Source organism: Canis lupus, chromosome 37 (genome assembly GCF_003254725.2).
Source record: "Canis lupus dingo isolate Sandy chromosome 37, ASM325472v2, whole genome shotgun sequence".
Classification (NCBI taxonomy): Eukaryota; Metazoa; Chordata; class Mammalia; order Carnivora; family Canidae; genus Canis; species Canis lupus.
In genome coordinates, this window is record NC_064279.1 from 20,696,981 (window position 1) to 20,716,855 (window position 19,875).

A 19,875-nucleotide genomic window follows, 5' to 3' on the forward strand; every position below is an offset into this window, starting at 1 on the left:
GTTGAAGCTCTAAAATGACAACTTATTAAGTTAATTGTACATTTTTAAAAATTGTCACCATATTCTTCTCTCTTCTGTTGTGTACTAATTAAAATTAGCTCCTTAGAAAACTAGAAAACTATTTGGAGTTTTCTTTTGGAATTCTTAAGTGGTATTATTTACAAGGTGGCTTTATTGTTAATCAAACCCATATAATAGCCCATTTCTGGTCTTACAGTCTGTCCATTGTAGCATTCTTGTCATTTGCATGTATATTAAAGGCTGAATATGTGGGACTTGCCCTTCTGAAAGGTAAACCAACTGGTTTACCTTCTCAGAGCAATTATACATGAAAACTCTAAAACTGTCTTTGACAGGTAGACTTTTCAATTGCTTTCTTTCTTTTCTATGTAGAAAAAAAGGAAAGGAAGAAGGGAGGGAAGGAAGGAAAAAAAGGAAGGAAGGAATGGACGAAGATAGAAAGGAAGGAAGGAGGAAAGGATACTCTTTGTAACTAAGCAAGCAAAGGATAAAATAATTATGGTTGGCAGAAATGTCCTTCACTTTAAGTTATTAAATACTGTATAAAAACCTTTTGATGAACGTTAGTTCGATGAGTGTACAAGTATCTTTTTCCTAGTTCTCAAAACTTTTACTTCGTATGCACTTAAGAATAAAAGGGCAATGGAAGTCTTAGCTTATAAACTGTTTTGAGAATTCCAAATAAGGCCATCAGTAGACAAGTTCACAAACTTCAGTCTTTATACCAGGAACATTTGTTCTGGTGAGCCACACCATCTGAGGCATGTATGCCAGCTTCTCTCCAGCACATTGTCCTAATTATCCATTACCTTTGGAATTCCAGAGAAACAGGCATTGAGAATATGAGAGGATTGGCTTGCCTCAGATGGCAATCCACAGTTCAATGTTGCGTGCGTGCGTGCGTGTGTGTGTGTTTAAACAGAGAATGTAGCCTCTACAAGAAATGTTGATATCAAGTAAGATTTCAAAGAATCCCAGGAGTTTGGGGGCAGTATCTACACTATAAGGACAGTATTTATACTACTTCTATCTCTCCCCAAAACCTCAAAAATTAAGAACTCACCCTATTTTTGAGTTAGTTATCTGACGTGTCTATTATACTGGGTTAAATTGTGATTTAAGACAATCTGTCTTCATATAGAGAAAAGAACTCTACCCTTTATCTTCTCATTTCCCTTGTATGTCTTATGTGGTAGATGTTTAGTGGTCTCAAATTACTCCTATCCCAATAAGCATACCTCTTTGTTTTATGCCTTTATTGTTTCTCCCACACAGAGGTGGAGTTTCATTTTCTACTCCTTTGAATATGGGCTAGCCTGCGACTTTCGTAGAGTATGCCAGAAGTATTATATGAATTCAGGTGTCCAGATCTCAAGAGGCCTGCAGCTTCAGCCTTTGCCCTCTTCGAATATTGCCCTAAAACTTCCAGGTTAGAAAACCAAACTTGTCTACTGAAGAAACAGAAACCTTTAGCAGAATGCAGCCACCTGAATGACCCAAGGCATCCTTTCCCCACCTTCCAGAGGTCGCGGTGTGTTCAAAGAGGAAGCAGTGAACCATCATGACTGGTATTTACTGACAATTTGGTGATTTGTTTATTCTATCCATCTAAAAACTGCTTCAGAACAAAAAAGGCAAGGATTCTATAAGCATTTAAGTGCTGTTTTGTTATAGTTGACTCTACAAAGAAAGATAACGATGTGGCCTAGTGGTTTCCACATGTATTTGAATGTCAGCAACTCTGAGTTGTAATCTAATCCAACTGTCTTTCTGGCTGACTGATTACTTAAGGAAAATTACCTAACTTCTCTCTGTATCATTTTTCCTACCTATAAAATGGAAGAAATTGTCCTTATTCCACAGAATTTTTAAAAAAATAACTGATATTTATAAACACCCTGGAAATACATACTGTTATTATCCATAATACACACATAGACATGCTCACATACATTTTTTGACACTCAAATTTCTCTTATTTTGTTAAATATCTTAGAGGAAAATTAAGATGAGGGCAGTGAGGTTTGTGATTTTTTTTTTCTTTTCCCATTTTAAAGCACCTCACTCCTAGTTCAGCAGCCTGGGGAATCTTTCATTTGTTGTTAGCTCCTGTGCTGGGCAGTGATTCAAATTCCCGAGCTTTAGTGGCAACATCTCAGAGAGATTCTCAGATTTTCAAAGCTCTATTTTCTTCTAATTAGCTCCCTCTCTGCCTCAGGCAACAAGTTCAGGGAATCAATAGGTTAGACAGAGTATAGACTTTGTAGGTATCAGGAGCTACAGTATGTTGGGACTTGTCAGACCCTGGATTCAGATTTCAGGAGGTAAGCATCACTGGTCTAACATTCAGAAAGAGATTTCATACAAAAGCAGCTCACCAACTTCTGGAGACTGCCTGACCATGATTCCCAGACAGGGACTGCTATTACTTTCAACCACACTTGGCCTTGTACAAGTCACCGAAGCTCCAGGGCTTGTCCTAGAGGCCTGCAGACACTGGCTAAGAGTTAATGTCACACTTGAGAGGACCTGAAAGCATGAATTCAGCTGAGGTTTCCAACTCCACAATCTGTTTCCCATCTTATTTCTCCTGTCATAAGGCTTTCTCCATACCCAGAAGATATTTTGAGTAACACTGGCTAAATTCTCACTTTATTTAAATTCTTAATTTATGGTATTACTATTCTTCACTAATTGTAAACATGATCTATACACAGAGGCTGATAAGAACTTTGCCAAGTGAGCACAGTGGATCTGTTTCTAGGGTTCAAACCTCGATTGAACAGTTCCTGTTGCTTTAGGTGTTGCAATAATTGTTCTGGCACAGACTCTACAAAGTCAAGGGCAAAACATTTGGGATTCTTTGTGAGCATTCGTTATTTATGCTGGAAATGGAACTCCAAAATTCCTCTAAAAAATCAGATTAACATGAAAAAAAAAATACAAAAGACATAGCCTTAGCAATAAATCAGTCCATAGCCAGTATTAAGTGACAGTAAATACCATTAGGACTTGTTCTGTTTGAAGCTGTGAGCAGTATGATCCTGAGTGTTTCTCTAAAAGAATCACCAGGTATCTGAAAAGTTGAAAAACAGGTAAAATAATTTTTAAATTGTATGTTACATTTGTAAAATTGATCAAAATATTTAGGGGTGCAATACTTCCAAATTTCAAGCAATAGTTTAATTTTTTAATCTGGACAAGTACAATGAATATATACCTGAATGTCCAAAAAGTCTGTAAATACAGGGCAAGTACTGTATGTACTGGTTTGTGTCTTTCTTCTTGTTTTTCTTTTAGATTAATCCTTGAACTCACTGCTTTAAATTTCAAAATTTCTGGAGGTTGGAGAAAAACACATTGAATCTATTATTTGAAAATGTGTCCACCACACGGTGCAATAATGAACTTTTTCAGATTCCCTGTATAATGATTAAAGATCCAATGTTGCTCACGCCAGAAAACAAACATACAAACAAAAAAACAAAAGAAAAGGCTTAACTAGAATCAGTTGATTTTTTTAAGAAAACTGGAGAAAGCTGAGTGTGTGGAGAGAGGAGCAGATAAGACTTTAAGAAATAAGCAGGAATCAAGACAGTTAAAAGTTACCATATGGAGGGGTACCTGGCTGGCTCAATTGGTAGAGCATGTGACTCTTGATCTCAGGGTTGTGAGTTTGAGCCCCACACTGGGTGTGGAGTTCACATAAAAATAAAATCCTAAAAAAAAAAAAAAAAAAAAAAAATTACTGTATGGAACCCAAGAGATACATTTAGGGACAGGGATTCTGTTCATTTTATAGGTGTACTGGGCTAGGGCATTTTATCAGGCCTCCCCAGGTCTGAGACAAATATCCCTCAAGGCTAATCTCCTCCTTTTGCTTTAAATTCTTGCTCTTCAGGTTTTGGGGAAACCTTCAGGATTGCTAACTCCTGCTTCCCAGATATCTCAAGCCTGGGAAAGGGAGTACTTTGGTTGCAATTTGGGCTTGAGGCACAAAAAGGATTATGTCTCTCAGGCCTTGCTCTGGTTTCAACTTTCCTTCCTAAGATGTGTGAGAGCAAAGTAATCACAGTTGATATTTGGCATTTTAAAACAGAGCCCCATTAATTGCAGTGCAGAGATCAAAATATTAAACATGTAAATCCTCCTCTACCTTTCTTCCCCTTAGCCATACACATTAGGAATTTCTTAAACTTTGGGACTAGGAGAAAGTGAGCTGGTAACGCCCACACTTAGTCTTGACTATAAGGAAAGTTCTGCACACTAAGCCAACCGACTCTCCGACCCTTCCTACCCACCAGACAGCTGTTGCTGAGTCCTTACTTTGAAAAGAAAAAAAAAAAAAGATTTTATTTATTTATTCATGAGAAACACAGAGAGAGGCAGAGACAGGGGCAGAGGGAGAAATATGTGGGACTTATTTCTGCAGGGAGCCTGCCGCAGAACTCGATCCCAGGACACCAGGATCACAACTGAGCCAAAAGCAGATGCTCAACCACTGAACCACCCAGGCGCCTCAAGTCCTTATAGCTTTTTGATGGAGAGTTAGCATATAAAATCCAAGGGAGGTCTGACTCTGGGGTCTCTGTAATGATGGAGAGAGATGCCAGCCAGGAAGGTGTCACCTGCTTGACAGGGGTCTGTAATCTCTACTTCCTGATAGCAGAAATGAAAGACTGGTCAGTCATAATCAGATATCCTCTGACCCTTTATTTTTGAACTATTGTTATTTTCTTCACATTTATTCAACAAATCCCTTGATGTTTATTTTCCCCAACGCATGGCATAAATATTCAAAGCAATAAGATATACCTACCCAGATAATAAGCACTTGCTAAAATCATTTTATCCTATAATATGTGGAGAACAAATCAAGTAGACCTGTCAGTGTAAGTGACCAATAAATTATAATTTGTAACTGATATCAGACACCATTCTGTTGTGGATTTTGTTAACGGCATCACTCTGCAGTACTCTCTGACGGTACTAACAAACTAGGTTCTGGATCTGCAGAACTGATGATTAGATTCTATAATCTGATGAATTCACATATAAAGCATACTCCTTTTTTTTTCTTTTAATGTCTGAAATTCTGGGTATGCCTGTTCAGATTTTATCTTTATAATGTCATATATCTATAGACATTTTTAGCATAAGATTTGCAAACTCCACGTGTTTCCAAAGAAATAAAAATAAATTAAAAATTTTAAGTAAATAAGTGCAGTTTGAGGGAGACCTTGCTTTAACATCTGGGGTCTCATGTTTTTTTCTAGTCCCATTTCTATCTTATTTATTTCATTTTCCTTTAAATTAGTAGGTGAATTTGACAGGCCTGGAAAGAGAGGCTCTAATAGCAGTGTCAGGGGCCAAAGAATGAACAAGCTTTGCTACATCACCCCTATGTCTCAACAGGGCTGTACCAAATGCCTAATTTTAGTATTTGGCTCAACACCAAACACCTGGAAATGGCATTCAGCCAGAGATGAGCACAAAGCTAAACAGTGGGTGAGCAAGTGCATCTGTCTCCTCTTATTTTATACTTCTCAGCTATTAGGTAAATAAGGTAGTTATTAGGTAAATAATGTAGTTATTAAATGATGACTTATGCAAAGCCTACAATTTTAGTGTTCACATTTCATCTTATCAACTTTTATAAGCTCCTCATAAGCAACATTTTGGTAATATCTGTTTTGAAAACCAGCTTGACTTCCTACTCAATACTATCTTTGAGGATGAATTTCAACCCATTTTCTTCTTAGACCTGAAAGTATACATGAAGCATGTCAAGTATCACATTTGTTGAAATGGAAAATTCAAAACTGATGAGTTTTCAATTGCTGGTTTCCTCATGAGCATGTTCCTAGGCCCCACCACACATGTCCATGTCAGAGCACTCAGGACTCCTGACTCCATTTCTTCACCCACAGAAACCACATTTCCTCTCACTCCTCACTTCACCAATCCACAAACCCTTTAACTACCCCTGAAATATGGAGATATTTCCCGACATCTCCACAAATATAACAGAAAGCTTTTGTGGTCTCATGTAACCAAACTTATAACCATCTGCACGCCTTGTGTAACCAATAAAATCACTCATCTCTCTAGAGTGTCCAATTCAGGATTCTTTGCAATAGACCACGGTACATGGAATTTGAAGACTAAATGCTGTTAAGGATTTCAGGGGAAACAGGCACATACATAAAAGCAATGAAAGCGATGCCAGATTTTATTTAGCGCTTTTTCAAGTATATAGCTTGTTTACTCATTTTTAAAGAATCTAAATTTTGCTTCTCTCAGGAGGGAACATGTGGCTATTTCCCTTTGGTCTCAGAAGAGTTCTGCATAAACATGATTTAAAACAAAATTTAGTAATGTAATTATGAGTTCATAAACCATATATATTCTTAATGAATCCTACATAAATATATGAAATACCAATAAGCAGTTTTGTCCTTGATTATTATTAATAAAAACCCTGCAGCTTTTAAAGTACTTTTGCATACTACATTAATACCTCCTACATACCTCCTTGGTCTCACCTATCCCATTCCAGACATTAAACTGGCCACTTGGTCTGTGAAGGACAGAGTCAGAGTTCCATAGGTATATCTCGGCAGCACTTTGCCTCAAAACCCCATCTCTTGCTTCCCAGTAGGGGGGCTTTTCGGTTGAAACCTCAGGTTGGGAACAGGGAAAGAAACAACTGTCCACTCATACTTGTACAACCTGGTGGAGTACCAGGGAGAGAACACCCTGTATTAGCTTTCTGGGGCTGCCATAACAAGATGCCACAGACTGGGTGGCTTAAACAATGCAAATGTATTTTCTCACAGTTCTGGAGGCTGGAAGTCTGAAATCAATGTGTGAACAGATCTGGTTTCTTCTGCTTTGGCCTTGCCCTTCTTTCTTCTCCCCTTGGCTTGCAGAGAGTTGCCTTCTCAGGGTGCCCTCACAGTCTTTCCTCTGTGCATGCTCACCTCTGGTATATCTCTGTCCAAATCTCTTCTCATAAGCACACAAATAAGACTGGATTAGAGCCCACTCTAAGGGTCTCACTGTAACTTAATCACCTTTTTAAAGGTCCTATCTCCAAATAGTCATTTTCACAGGTCTTGGGGTTTAGGACTTCAACATATAAATTGGGGGGGGGGGGACACAATTCAGTCTATGATACACCCTCTAGAAAAGCAATGATGAATTCATTCTTCTCTCATTCTTCCCCTAGACAGATGGTCCTGATTCACATTTCATGTGAAGGCTCTCAGATAGTACTTGGTGATCAAGCAAGCAGGCACTTATAGCAATGGCCCACTAGCCACTCCTCTTGTGTTGACTCTACCTCCTCTTTGGCCTGGTTTCCTTTCCCTCAGTCCTTTCAGTTCCCAGGATCACAAATTCCAAAAAAATTTGCATTCAGGTTCTGTTTCCTGGAAAGCCCAGGCTAAGACACACAACAACCACCATGTCAATTATGCCTTCCTATCATTGCTTCTCAAACAAACAGGAGAGTCAGAGAAGATAAATGAGTTGCCCAGGGTCACACAGATAGCAAGCTACAAAGTCAGAACTCTGATTTAGATCTTTTGTCACCCAATCCTGAATTATTTCTCAGGTGTCATAATATCTCCTAGCAATATCTATGCATAATCAGATAAAATTTAAGCCATTTTCCCTACCAATTTTTAAAACTGTTAAATGGACTAGAGATAAAAGTACATAATCCATCTCCCAGTTTGTTAAATGCTATTCTTTAAAGAGTTTGAGATTTCTTTATCAAAGCTTACCTATATCTGAAATTATTCTTTTTTTAATAGAAATTATCTTTATTGGTACTATTACAAACTATATTTTTCCAAGCTAAACCACATCTCACACTCAAATTAGGGAGGCTCTTATATCTTAATCAAAGCTTAACAGTTTAATCGTTCATTAAACATGAGAGTAATTTAGTGTCCGACTATGTAATCATTATTGTTTCCTGAAAATCTGATGTGATGAGGTACAATAATGCATGCTGAAATATTGCCTGTGCAACATTATTTATTATTTCTTCTAGCTAAAAACATTCATAACTGAAATTTATTGGTCCATACTCCCTTCATTATAAATATTTTATGTTCTGCCTCAGGGATCCATGTCTTAGCATTTAAATGTCTCAATCTTGTGTCAGTAACAGGAAGAACAAGTTCACTGGGTGGAATTTTTGCCCTTTACTTCAGAATGTTACAATAATAATAGGCTATAAATGTTATAATTATGCCTTTGATCACTGCTGTAGTTTTCTAGTCTGAATGAATTAAATTCAAAACTAAAGCTGAGCTGCTCGACAAAAATGACAGTAGTTCCCTTAAACTAAGATTTTACCGAAGGCCAAGTTAATATAATGAAAATATTTAAAGTGGAAGGATGGTAAACCATTTTTCCCATTACTTTTCCCCTAATGGGAACTAGCACCTCTGCTTATTACCATTTTTACATATCAATAGTGGTTTACATTTATCTGAAGCTTTATATTGTTAGATGATCCTGATCATCACAGCAACATTTGAAGTAGTGAGCAGTTGTAAAAATCTCCATTGTTCAAGTGAGAAAGCTGAGATTGAGGTAATTAGATATGTATAGATTTTGTTTAATTTTTGGAATTTTAATCATTAGAAACAGTAAAATTGCACAACGGTGTGAATCTTACTCCTGTTTTCTGCCAAGGTAGGGGATTTAGGGTGAAGGAGGGCATATCTCAGAGAGGAGGGCATGAACAGGTGACAAAATAGCAAATGACATCAAATAATCTTGTTTGGGGGGATAGGGATGTGAGACAGATGAAATGTCCTGCATCACTTAAATTCTCCCAGACCTACCTCCTTGTGTAAACTCTGCAGAACAAATTTAACTGGGAGGTGGTTAGAATTGCTGTAGCTTTCCTGGAAGTACCAGGCAGCTATGAGACCAAGAGTTGCCCTCACTGCTATAAGGCTTGTTATGTCACATTTGTTAACTGATTTATCATATCACACTTGTTGATCAGAGGACCTCTCCAAGATCTTTATCCTACTCATTCTCTTCCAAATAAGTTCTGGACCTAAATTTTTGAGACTCGCCTAACAATAGAAGCATACAGAAGGAAGAAAAACTGTATTTCATCTCAGTGATGACAAAAAAGGAAATTGTATCCTGGCATTAAGTTATCCATACAGAAAATACATGGAGAAAGAACTACCCTCTCTTAGTATGTATAAACAGGTTGACAGGGAAAATTCCTGAAGAAGTATTATATAATTTCAAGAAAGGTGATTTTTGACAGTTTGGTGCCGTTTCTTGGGCACTAAATTTTTCTATACAGTCCTGTGAGTCTATATATCCTCAAATGTATTCCTTGAAATGATGGTTCCTCTAGATATAAATAGGCTTAGATGAAAAGAGTATGCTGTGATCACATTGTCAAATGCCGATTCCCTGAAACACTCTGTTGACAAAGCAAGGTTGAGTTTCTTGCTTACTGTGCTAAGAAAAATGTTACTTTGACAGTCTCAGTAGCATCTCAAAGTGGGGAGGATGAAGTGGAGATTTTATGAAATTTGGAGGATCTGGCTAAAGTGGGGGTCTGACTAGGATTGCAGAAGGTTCACAATATAATAGGAATGGTTAACACAGCATGGATTTGGTTTCAAAGAGAATCTTGAAGAGTAAGCTCTCCTATGACTCTATATTACCATGAGAAAGGGTATTTACTCTGATGAGGATAAATGGAGTATTTTGATAAATGGATTTTCTGGGAGTTCCTAAAATGAACAGTAAAGTTATTTGCAACTTTAACTTACTGAGCAAGTTTCTAAAAGAGTAAACCCATGTAATGAAAATGGTCATAGTACAGTCATGTTAGAGTACAGACAATAAACTTGTAGGTATAAATGGTTTTGGTTTTCAACATAAATTTGGGAATGCCTGGGTTAAACAAAGTTAAGCAAATATATTTACAGTGGTACTTTTCAGATTCTTTATTATGTGAATACACATGTAATTTTCAAGGAAGGAGTATATAACAAACATTTTTATTTTATTCTGAAAATAAAATCTGCCAGGATGAGTATCTCATGAAATACAGTTGCAGAAATAGTGACCAAGACCTTAGGATAGTCATTACAAAAAAATGTAAATAGAGGAGTAATTATAATCTCAATTTGGCACTTCCCCATACATAGGCATGAATGTCTTAAGCAACCAACACAAAGGCACCCAGACCTGAAATCTGGTTCATGAGTTAAGCACAACCAGAATGCATCAGTGAGTGAAATGAAGTCTCACAGCACCAGTGCCTTGAGGAGGAAAGTGAAGCAGGTGATACAAAAAGAGGGGAGTCCTTCCAGTGGAGATACATTGCTTAGCTAATGAGTTATGGACACTTTTTTGCATCTTCAATTTACTCTAAAGTGTTAATATAGAATTGTTACATAGAGATAACAGTCTCATTACATGCTACTCTTTTAGGAGGTAAGAAACACTGCTTACTAAAAGCAAGTAACAGTTAAAATAGCATTTTATCTTCATGCACACACAATTTAAATGGCCACACAGAGCTTTGGTACTTTATAATAGTCTACAGGAAAGTCTAGCTACTATCAATAACAGGACATTTACTTAGTCTGGGTTTGGTAAGTACCACTACAGTATGACATTATTCATCTCATAGTGAAAGGAGTCAGTCACTCTGTTTTGACATGAGTACCTCCATTGAGTGTGGACTTCCACTTCCACTAAATGTGAACTTTTGGAGAAACAGTAGAGGGAGTAAATAAAATTTAAAATATTGGCTAAAAAATTTTAATTATTAACTTAGGAAAAAAAAAAGATAGGCTTGATTTTTTATGCCAGAAAGTACAATGTCAGTTAATTCTAGGAGATATTAAGAGGATTCCAAGAGTTCACATAAATGTAATTCTAACTGTGCAATTGCAAATGAAGCCACAGAGAAAGAAAAAGTCCAGATATTCTACAGAAACCAATGTGGTTGCTGAGCTCAGATTCTGAAGAGATATATATATAATCTAAATATCACTGGCCCATCTCATGGCTAGCCTGAGCATGCTGGTGTATGCAACCCTGCAGCTGCCAACAAATCATGGAAAAGTACTTTGTATCTTTATGGAAGTCTCTTAAGACATGCTATATGAAAATTATATAGAACTCTTTACTCTTCATCCACTTTTATGGTAGATGCTTCCATAACACTAACCATCTTTCTAGATTCTTCCCTTTAACTGTTCTCTAAAACCCTTCCACTTTTTAGTCCAAACTTGAATGCCTATAACCACTTCTTTTTCTAGGAATTTTTCTGTTAAAAGTTAATTTGGTCTTTCTTTGTTAAGCCTAGCCCTAAAAATGTATGAATAATAAGAAATTCTTCCTTCTCAGAGTTATAGGTAAGTGTGCCCCAACCAAAGTCTCTAAATTTGTCTGTTAATATCTTCATCTTATCAACATGCTCAAAAGATGAGATGAAAGAAACACAGCTAAGAATTCCTATTAGGGAGTGGCACAAAATTGATAGATTCTGGAAGTCTCTGGCACCAAATAAACTGTGGTTTACCAATCAATCAATCAATTAATCAATCAAGCTTTTATGCTTTGATCAGAGCAAGTAGAAGGTAAGGAAGAAAATGTGCTCTGTTGGGGGCCATTAATGACTGATGAGAAAAGAGAAAGCAAACTTTTCTTTGGACTGAGAAAAAGCAAAACATTCATACTATTAAGAGAGAATTCACTGGAGTTCTAACGCAGGAAGGAAAGGTAAACTTCTGGTCTTGAATTCTCTCTAAAGGTCTCTTGGGGACTTGCAAACTAGATCATTGAACCAAACATTGCCAGTGAACTTTGAGGGGCTATCAAAAACAATAAAGGGGAATAAAACTGGAGATAGGCCAATATTATCCAATTTTGCAAACTGGGATGAAAGGAGATTTAAAAAATTAGAGATAAGAGTTATACTGATTTAAGCTAAGATTTTAGAATCTTTTATATAGATTCTAAGTTTATGTTCAGGAAACCAAAAGAAGCAATAATCAGTAGGAGCCAATAAATCAAAGTTGTCTAATTTCTTTTTGTGCAGTTGGGGTCCTGGCATGGAACATACACAACCAGAGGGAAATTCAGGAAGATTCTTAAAGGGGACTCTTCAAGAAGATGGGCTATGGTTAAGGGAAGTTTACAGGGATAGTGAAGCAACTGCAGAGTACTAGTACCACCCAATATAGGACTGGCTACACAATTGTGAGGCCAAGGGCAAAATGAAAATGCAGAGCCCTTTATTCATAATTTATTAAAAATTTCAAGACTTTTCAAAAGAGCACTAAGCCAAGCTTTGGGCCCTGTTGACTACACAGGCTGCAAACCCACTGCCACCGTCTCTGATCCTTAGGTTTCAAGCAGAAAGGAGGGAAATAAGCAGGAGACCCTGAAGAGAGTTGTAGCCATATCTTTAGCTGAAGGAGAGCTATTGGTAGAAAGACTAAGCCACTTATACTAAGCCACTGATTACCTGTGGCTGCAAAGAAAGGGATCTGGAAAAATACATACCTTAATCTCATTCTTTTCCTTCCCTTCTACAATTCCTGCCAGTGCAGGACAATGGAATCTAGTTAACCAGTTAATATAATCCATGGAGGACAGTTTCCTGGGGCACAAAGCAGGGTGGAGAGTGAGTTGGAAGAGTCTGGGAGAATATCCTGCACACCTTTATGAAGTTACTATGCCATTAAATCTGTAAAACCTGGTACCCCTTGTCTATAAGCACTTTAGGAAAGTGTTTGCCACAAGTCCTCTGGAGATCCTTTTGGACAGTATGGAGAAATATGGCCTGAAGCAAAGATAATTATGTGGATCAATAACAGGTTAAACAAACATGAAGTCTACTGAAAATCAGATAAATGAAAACCCAAAAGAAGCTGTATGTGCACCATAGTTTCTTTACTCCATCCTACCCAGTTCAGCACTTTTACTACTGATTTGCAAATATAGAACTGCTTATCAAAGCCTGGTTTACAGATTGCTGAGTGGGACAGTGCCTAACCAGGATGAAAGGATTAGAATCCAAAAAGATCTTGACAGGCTATAGCAATGGGATTAAAACCCTTGGCCAGCTGGAGCAACTGAATAAATCTAATAGGAGTAAATCTTGGGATTTGCTCTCAAGTTCAAAAAGCCAATGACATAGGTTTGGGACACAAGAGACAATACATACCAAAGGTAAGGTCAAGGTGAGTCAGGAGCATGATGGATTCTCCACAAAAGGAGATTAGGTTTCAGGCAGCATTAATTGAATAAAAGAGGATATAATCCAAGCCTGAAATTGTGTTTATCAAGTCACACCTGAAAATTTTGGTTTATTTTGAATGCCATTTGTGACTCGTAATGTACTGTTAAGGAGAGTAACTGAGATAGGAGACAAGACTTATAAACTAGGATCAACCACAAAAACTGATCTGGCTTTAATAACTGATGTATATGAGGGACGCCTGGGTGGCTCAGCAGTTAAGCATCTGCCTTCGGCTCACACTGTGATTCTGGGTTCAGGGATCAAGTCCTATATCAGGCTCCCTGTGAGAAGCCTGCTTCTCCCTCTATGTCTCTGCCTCTCTCGTGGATAAATAAATTAATACTAACTTAAAAAAACTGATATAAATGATAACTTGAATATGACAATACTGAAATTTTTGCTAAACTAGCAAAGAAAAGAACAGCAAAAAAACATAAATGACATCAAAGATAAGTGTGAGTGGATGAAGCAACTCTTGCCTCCTTAGTTCCTCCTCCTGCATTTGCAGAGTTAAGAATCCACTGGAAAAGAGGACCCTAGAACCAAAGGCTTACTGCTTTTTGGAAGGGGAAGGTGAGTATTTTCCCACAGGGATTTATTACCATTTAAGGAAATTCTCATTAGGCCAGAGTTACATACTTCTGAATTGTCTTTTTTATTGTGTAACTATGCCTATTTGAAGAAAAAGCCATGTGCTAATACAGAACAGAAACTATTCCTTAGTAGTAATAATTAAAGAGATTGAGAGCCAATAACAAGAGACCTAAAAATCTCTTAGGAGATTAATAGTATCCAAATTGTATCCAAATATATTAAAGACTGCCATATAATAGAACAATTACCATTGCAGTTTACTAGTTCAAAGAACAAAATAAGATCTTTTTACTTTTAATCAGAGACATGTTTTTCATGTTCAATTTTTCTAAGGACAAAATGGACTGCCATGGAAAGCAGAAGCTTCCCCAGAACTAAAGTGAATGACACAGTAACATACTGTAGATGTGTTATTCCAGCAGATGTGTTATTTAGGCAATTCCAGCATTAGATGGGTGCTTAAAGTATTTTAATATTTTATTTAAATTCAATTTGCCAACATATAACATCCCATCAAGTGCCATCCTTAGTGCCCATCACCCAGTTACCCCAACTACTTAAAGTATTTTTATTTATTTATTTATTTTTTTACCATTAAAGTATTTTTAAAATCACTCCTGTAGTTTATTCCTTCTTTCATTCAAATAACTATCGAGAACTAGCCACATACACAGTGTGGTCCTCAGAACTGAGGGTATACCTAAAAAAAAAAAAAAAAAAAAAAAAAAGAACTGAGGGTATAACAACAAACAGAAACAAGCAATTTCCTCACGGAGCTTAAATTGTGATGGGATAGGTACATAATAAACAAATAACTACTGAAATGTCACAAAGTAGTGGCAAATGTAAAGTGAAGCTGGGTAAAGAGCTCAAGCAATGGAGTAAGAGAAGGAACTATTGACAGGATCGTCAGGAAAGGCCTCTCTAGTCAATGAGATCATCATTCTATCTACTAAACTTCTAAAGATTTATTTATTTATTTTTGATAGACAGAGAGAGAGAGAGAGAGAGAGAGAGAGGCAGAGACACAGGAGGAGGGAGAAGTAGGCTCCATGCCGGGAACCCGACGTGGGACTCAATCCCGGGACTCCAGGATCCCGCCCTGGGCCAAAAGCAGGCGCCAAACCACTGAGCCACCCAGGGATCCCTAAACTTCTAAATCTTGAATCTCGGTCTCTTAAGGTTATCATTTTTCTTCCTTATGTTAATTATCCTCCAACTGGTTTAATCTTTAACTCCTAAATGGAGAATAATTTTAACTTTTAAACCCAGAAAAACTTAGCAGTAAATCTATTATAGTATAATTTATAGGCAGGATGTGCCTGATACTTAAAATTTCATTTAGAACCATTTTGTGAGCATCTTCATAGATCTTATATACACTTCTCTTTCCCCACCAAATAATACTTTGTAATATCTGGGCTCAGTCCTGTCTTAATAATCTGAAATTGTTATTTCTTTGAGGAGGGGGCATAAACATTTATCTAAATCTCTTGCCCATCTCAAGAAAGTTTTATTTCCTCTTCATCTATGCCATTCTTTTTATTTTATGAATAAATAACAATTCCTGATATTTAATTGGACACTTTTGTTTCATGACATACATTTTGATGCTAACACTTAATCACATCTACTACTGGACAAAGGTAAAAAAAAAAAAAAAAAGAAGTAGTATTATACACCAAGCTTCAAAGCTAAGAGAAAGACAAGCAATTAGATTATAGACCCAAATTAGACGCATACTTTAAAAAAACCCTATGACCTTAATTTTTTAATTTTTCTGTCTGCTTTCCTTCCTTTCCTTCCTCCTTTTCAACTAGTATTTCTTTATAGTTGAGGTATAGGAACATATTTGGAGGGTCACAGGGTTATAAAAGACCACTAGGATTAAAAAAAAAAGTTTTGTTAACATAATGTACTAACAATTTGTAACTTTCTAATCATAGATTCATAGAGTCATATGTTGTAAAGAGGTAAAAATCACCTTAGAAACCATTAATTTTCCTCAAACCCATGCCACCAACAATACTTTGCAGAAACAGTCTCAGCAAGGAAAAATTAATTGTGTAAAATCATGTACTCATTTCTATAATCAAATAATGAATGGGATTCAGTTCAAGATGTGAGAACAGCACAATTCCCTATTTTGCTCTTGATCCTGGTCACGCTAAAGTTACAGGGAAAATAATTAAATAAAAATTAGCAGTACTAGAAAAAAAAAAAAAAAACAGATTCTAATGACAGTTTGAGAGAAGACTAGAAGAGAAAAAGCAGACAGGATCTGATCATTGGGGAAATCACGCAGGGAAACTATGGCCTCAACTATCCTTAGTAGAAGGAAAGGGGATCTGGTTTTCCAAGGGATTTTCAAGGGTTCTCCATGCTCAGAGTTACAAAAAGCATGACTAGACTGTACAAAATACCAGAGTAATTAATTATAGAATCACACTGGAAAAGGCAAGACAACTAATTCTTACTCCTCTTCATTAGGAGTAAGGAGCAAATAGTGATGAGACCTACAGATAAAATCTAAGAGCTCTTCACATACCTATCCAGTCACATGCCTGTAGTTTCTGGCTCCTCTCACTGCTTCCTGACATGGATGAAATATATGAAATATATGAAAAATGTTGTTTGTAAAGATATAGAGGTCCCAGTGGATACACATTCAATTCCTGAGAATGACCAGAAGTAAAGATTTTGATTATTTGTTTATACTTCTCTATTTAAAAATTCTTAAGGTCATCTATTTGTAAGTTTAATGAATACTAAAAAAGAAAAATATAAGCTCACATGGGGATATATTATTTTAAACTGAACATGATGCAGATTTTATATTATTGATAAAGAATTTTAGGGATCAGAAACAAAACAGTTGAAAAATGGTCATTATTGGAAAATGAGTTAAATAAGGTAAATGTTCATATCTTTTTCTATCTGCTTAACATACAATGGTCCTAAATTGATGTTTCTGTACTTATGACTACAATACAAAGCAATGTCTTTCAAAGTTGTGTTTATGCAACACAAAAGGAAATGCAAATCTGTCAGTTAACAGATTTTTAAAAATCAATGTGAATAAACAAACAAGTAGATGAAAACTCTTTTTAAAAACTTAACTGAGACAGTAAATTTATTTCAGGTGTGTTCTCAATAACAGTATTTCACTTATGCTCTGAAGACAAAGCCAAGCTCTTTACCTTTGCAAAAAAAAAACTCAGCTCCTTAAGAAAAAAATTGAAATTGATCTCTTTCCTCTAATTTTATTAAAATTTTAATTTCTTGTAGTTAAAATTTAGGCATATAAAAACTGCAGTAATAGCCTAATAAATATGGCTTTATATGGGTTATCCATATATACGTGTTTTTAAGATGCATGATAGGGCCCTCTTTAAGATACCATCATATTGGTTTAAAAATATTTGTCTTCATTTTAAGCTGGAAGTGGGAAAATCTCCCACAGAGAAAGGGTAGCATGTCCATAAAATAACAGAGTATTAACAGAAGGTACTTATATAAGTCATTCTAAACTGATTTTAGTTCTATTATTTAGTTAATACCTTTAAAATGCAATACAGAAATAAAGCACTTGGTTTTCATAAAATAAAAATTTCAGGTATGCACTACTGAATAATTTCTATTTGATTTCTTGGTATTAAGAACAAATAATTGATTTTAGGCAAATTGTTAAACCAATATAAACCCCACTTCTGTTTGTAGTGAAGGTAAGAGACTTTGAAGACCCTAGAGAGGGAAACTGATCACTCATACGTTGCTGGGAATATAAAACCGTGGGGATATAAAATGGTACAGTCACTCTGGAAAACATGCTAGGCATTTCTGTTGCATTAAATTAGCAACCATCAAAGACCCAGCAATCACAATTCTACACTTACCACAGAAATGAAAGCCTAGGTTCTTGCAAAAACTGGCACAGGAATGTTCACAGCAGCATGTTCTGTGACAGCCAAAAACGAGAAACAACCCAAATGTCCTTTTAAAGGGTGAATGGTTAAACTGACTGTGGCAACCCATACCGTAAATATTATTCAGCAAATAAGAAGGAGACAGAGTATTGACACATTTGTACCACTGGGAAACTCACTTCCCAAAGCAGAACACAGGTGGTTAGGGTTTATAAAGAGGACACTCTGAATGAATCTCCAGAGAAAGATGTCGAAGGAAAAATTTAGTTCCCCAAAGATATATACTATAAGTTTTCATGTATAGAGAATTCTCGAAATAGCAGAATTCTGGAAATGGGGAACAGCTTGGTAGTTGCCAGGCAGTACCGTAATGGGGCAGGAGGGAGGTGATACAGCGATGAAAAGGCAATCAGAGGGATCCTTGCAGTGAGGAAATGAGCTGTGCATACGGAGGTCCGGATCCTGGCCGTGACGCTGTACTGCAATTTTCCAGGAAAGTGAGTAAAATGGTACATGAGAATATTCCTATATAATTTCTTACAAATGCGTGACAATCCAGTGAGATGACAACCGTGGTTTAAAGAAAAGAAAAAAAAAAATAGAGAGTTGAACCCTCTAGTATTTGAACGGGACCTGACTATTCGGCCAATCACTGCTTGGAAATGTTGGTGGTGGATCAATCCCCACCAGCTCCTCCCTCAGGAATGTCATCTCTCCCCCAGTGGAGACGTTCGCCAAATGCTGCAAGGACAGGAGCTGTGCTTAGGGGCTTAGGGGCACCCAGACATCAGTGAAGAAATTCCAAGCAGAGGTGGAAATGGCATACATAAAGCAAGAGCCAGAAAGTGAAGAGGAATCCCAAAGGCCACAGGCGGGCCCAAGAGAGACACATGATAACGCCACGAGAGCGCGGCGGATGTGCGCCCAAGTGCGGAATGACAGCTCTCCCAACCCAAGGCGCTCGGAAGCGCGCGCACTCTGGGACCCACGGATGCGAACGCGCACCTTACAGGTCGGCGCGGCGGGTCCCCCGGGGCTCTGCGCTTCCCCTCTGCCCGCACAGGCGTCTCAGTGGCTCAAAGACCGTGTCCGGGGCCAAGGTCGACCCACCACCTCCCTTCTTGCTGCTCAGGCCCCAGCGTCACGCGCAAACCCACCCAGCACACCTGCCCACCCACTGCCTCTCTTTCAGGCGCGCTTCTGCCCTTCCCCTGACTGTCTCCCTACCTGCCCTGGGCAGAAGCCGGAAGTAGGCCGGCCGGCCGCCATGCCCGCCTCCGCGGGGGCCTATCTGTGGGCCTGCAACGCCCTGCGGCCTGTGGGGGCCATGGCACCTCGGGGCACCACAGGGACCTGCTGCTCCACTATCTGCTCTCACCAGGGGGCTGAAGGCCAAGGGTGCGCTGAGGGGCGAGCGGGAGGGAGGTACGGCCGCAGCCCCACGGGGCTCGGCTCTGCCCACCGCCCGTGGCGGCCCCGCTTCCTCTCGCGTGAGTACGCGGCGCGTGCGTGGAGAGGGCGCCTGGAGGGGCTGCCGTGGGGCACGCACGCCGGACGTGGGCGTCACGGCCTCGCGCCTCGGGGGCGCTTCCTGCTGGGGCCGGGACTTCCGGCGGAGCTGCGGGGAGCTGCTGCGGGACGGCGCTGCAGGCCGGTGGGCGCGGCTTCGACGTGCGGACCTACACGGGCGCCCACGGCACGCGGCCTGCGGGGCAGCACCGGCGGACGGAAGCTGGCGCTGGGACGCGGGCGCGCCGCCACCTCTTCCAGCGGCGGCTCGCTCGCCTGGCGCGCGGACTGCTCTGCGGACAGCCCCTGGGCTGATGGACCACGACCGGCCCTGCCCGCGGACGCCCGGGCCCGGGACACGGGGAGGACCCAGGAACCGGCTTTGACCCGGCTCTCAGGCACGTGGCCCCAGGGCAGCCTCAGTGTCCACCTGCCGCCTGCGCGCATGGGCTCCTCTGAGCCGTCTGTCCAGCGTGGGCAGCTCTCCAGGGACCCTGGAATGTGTGCACG

General features: G+C 38.8%; 1 long non-coding RNA gene across 2 annotated transcripts in view; it reads right to left on the reverse strand.

The window, feature by feature from the left end:
• LOC112656523 (uncharacterized) overlaps positions 1–19,351 on the reverse strand; it is a 95,340-nt gene extending 75,989 nt beyond the window's left edge. For both annotated transcript variants that reach the window (XR_003134377.2, XR_003134376.2), the window contains exon 1: positions 19,084–19,351. This is a non-coding gene — a long non-coding RNA (uncharacterized LOC112656523). The remainder of the gene's footprint in view (positions 1–19,083) is intronic.
• Between the last annotated feature and the right edge of the window lie 524 nt (positions 19,352–19,875).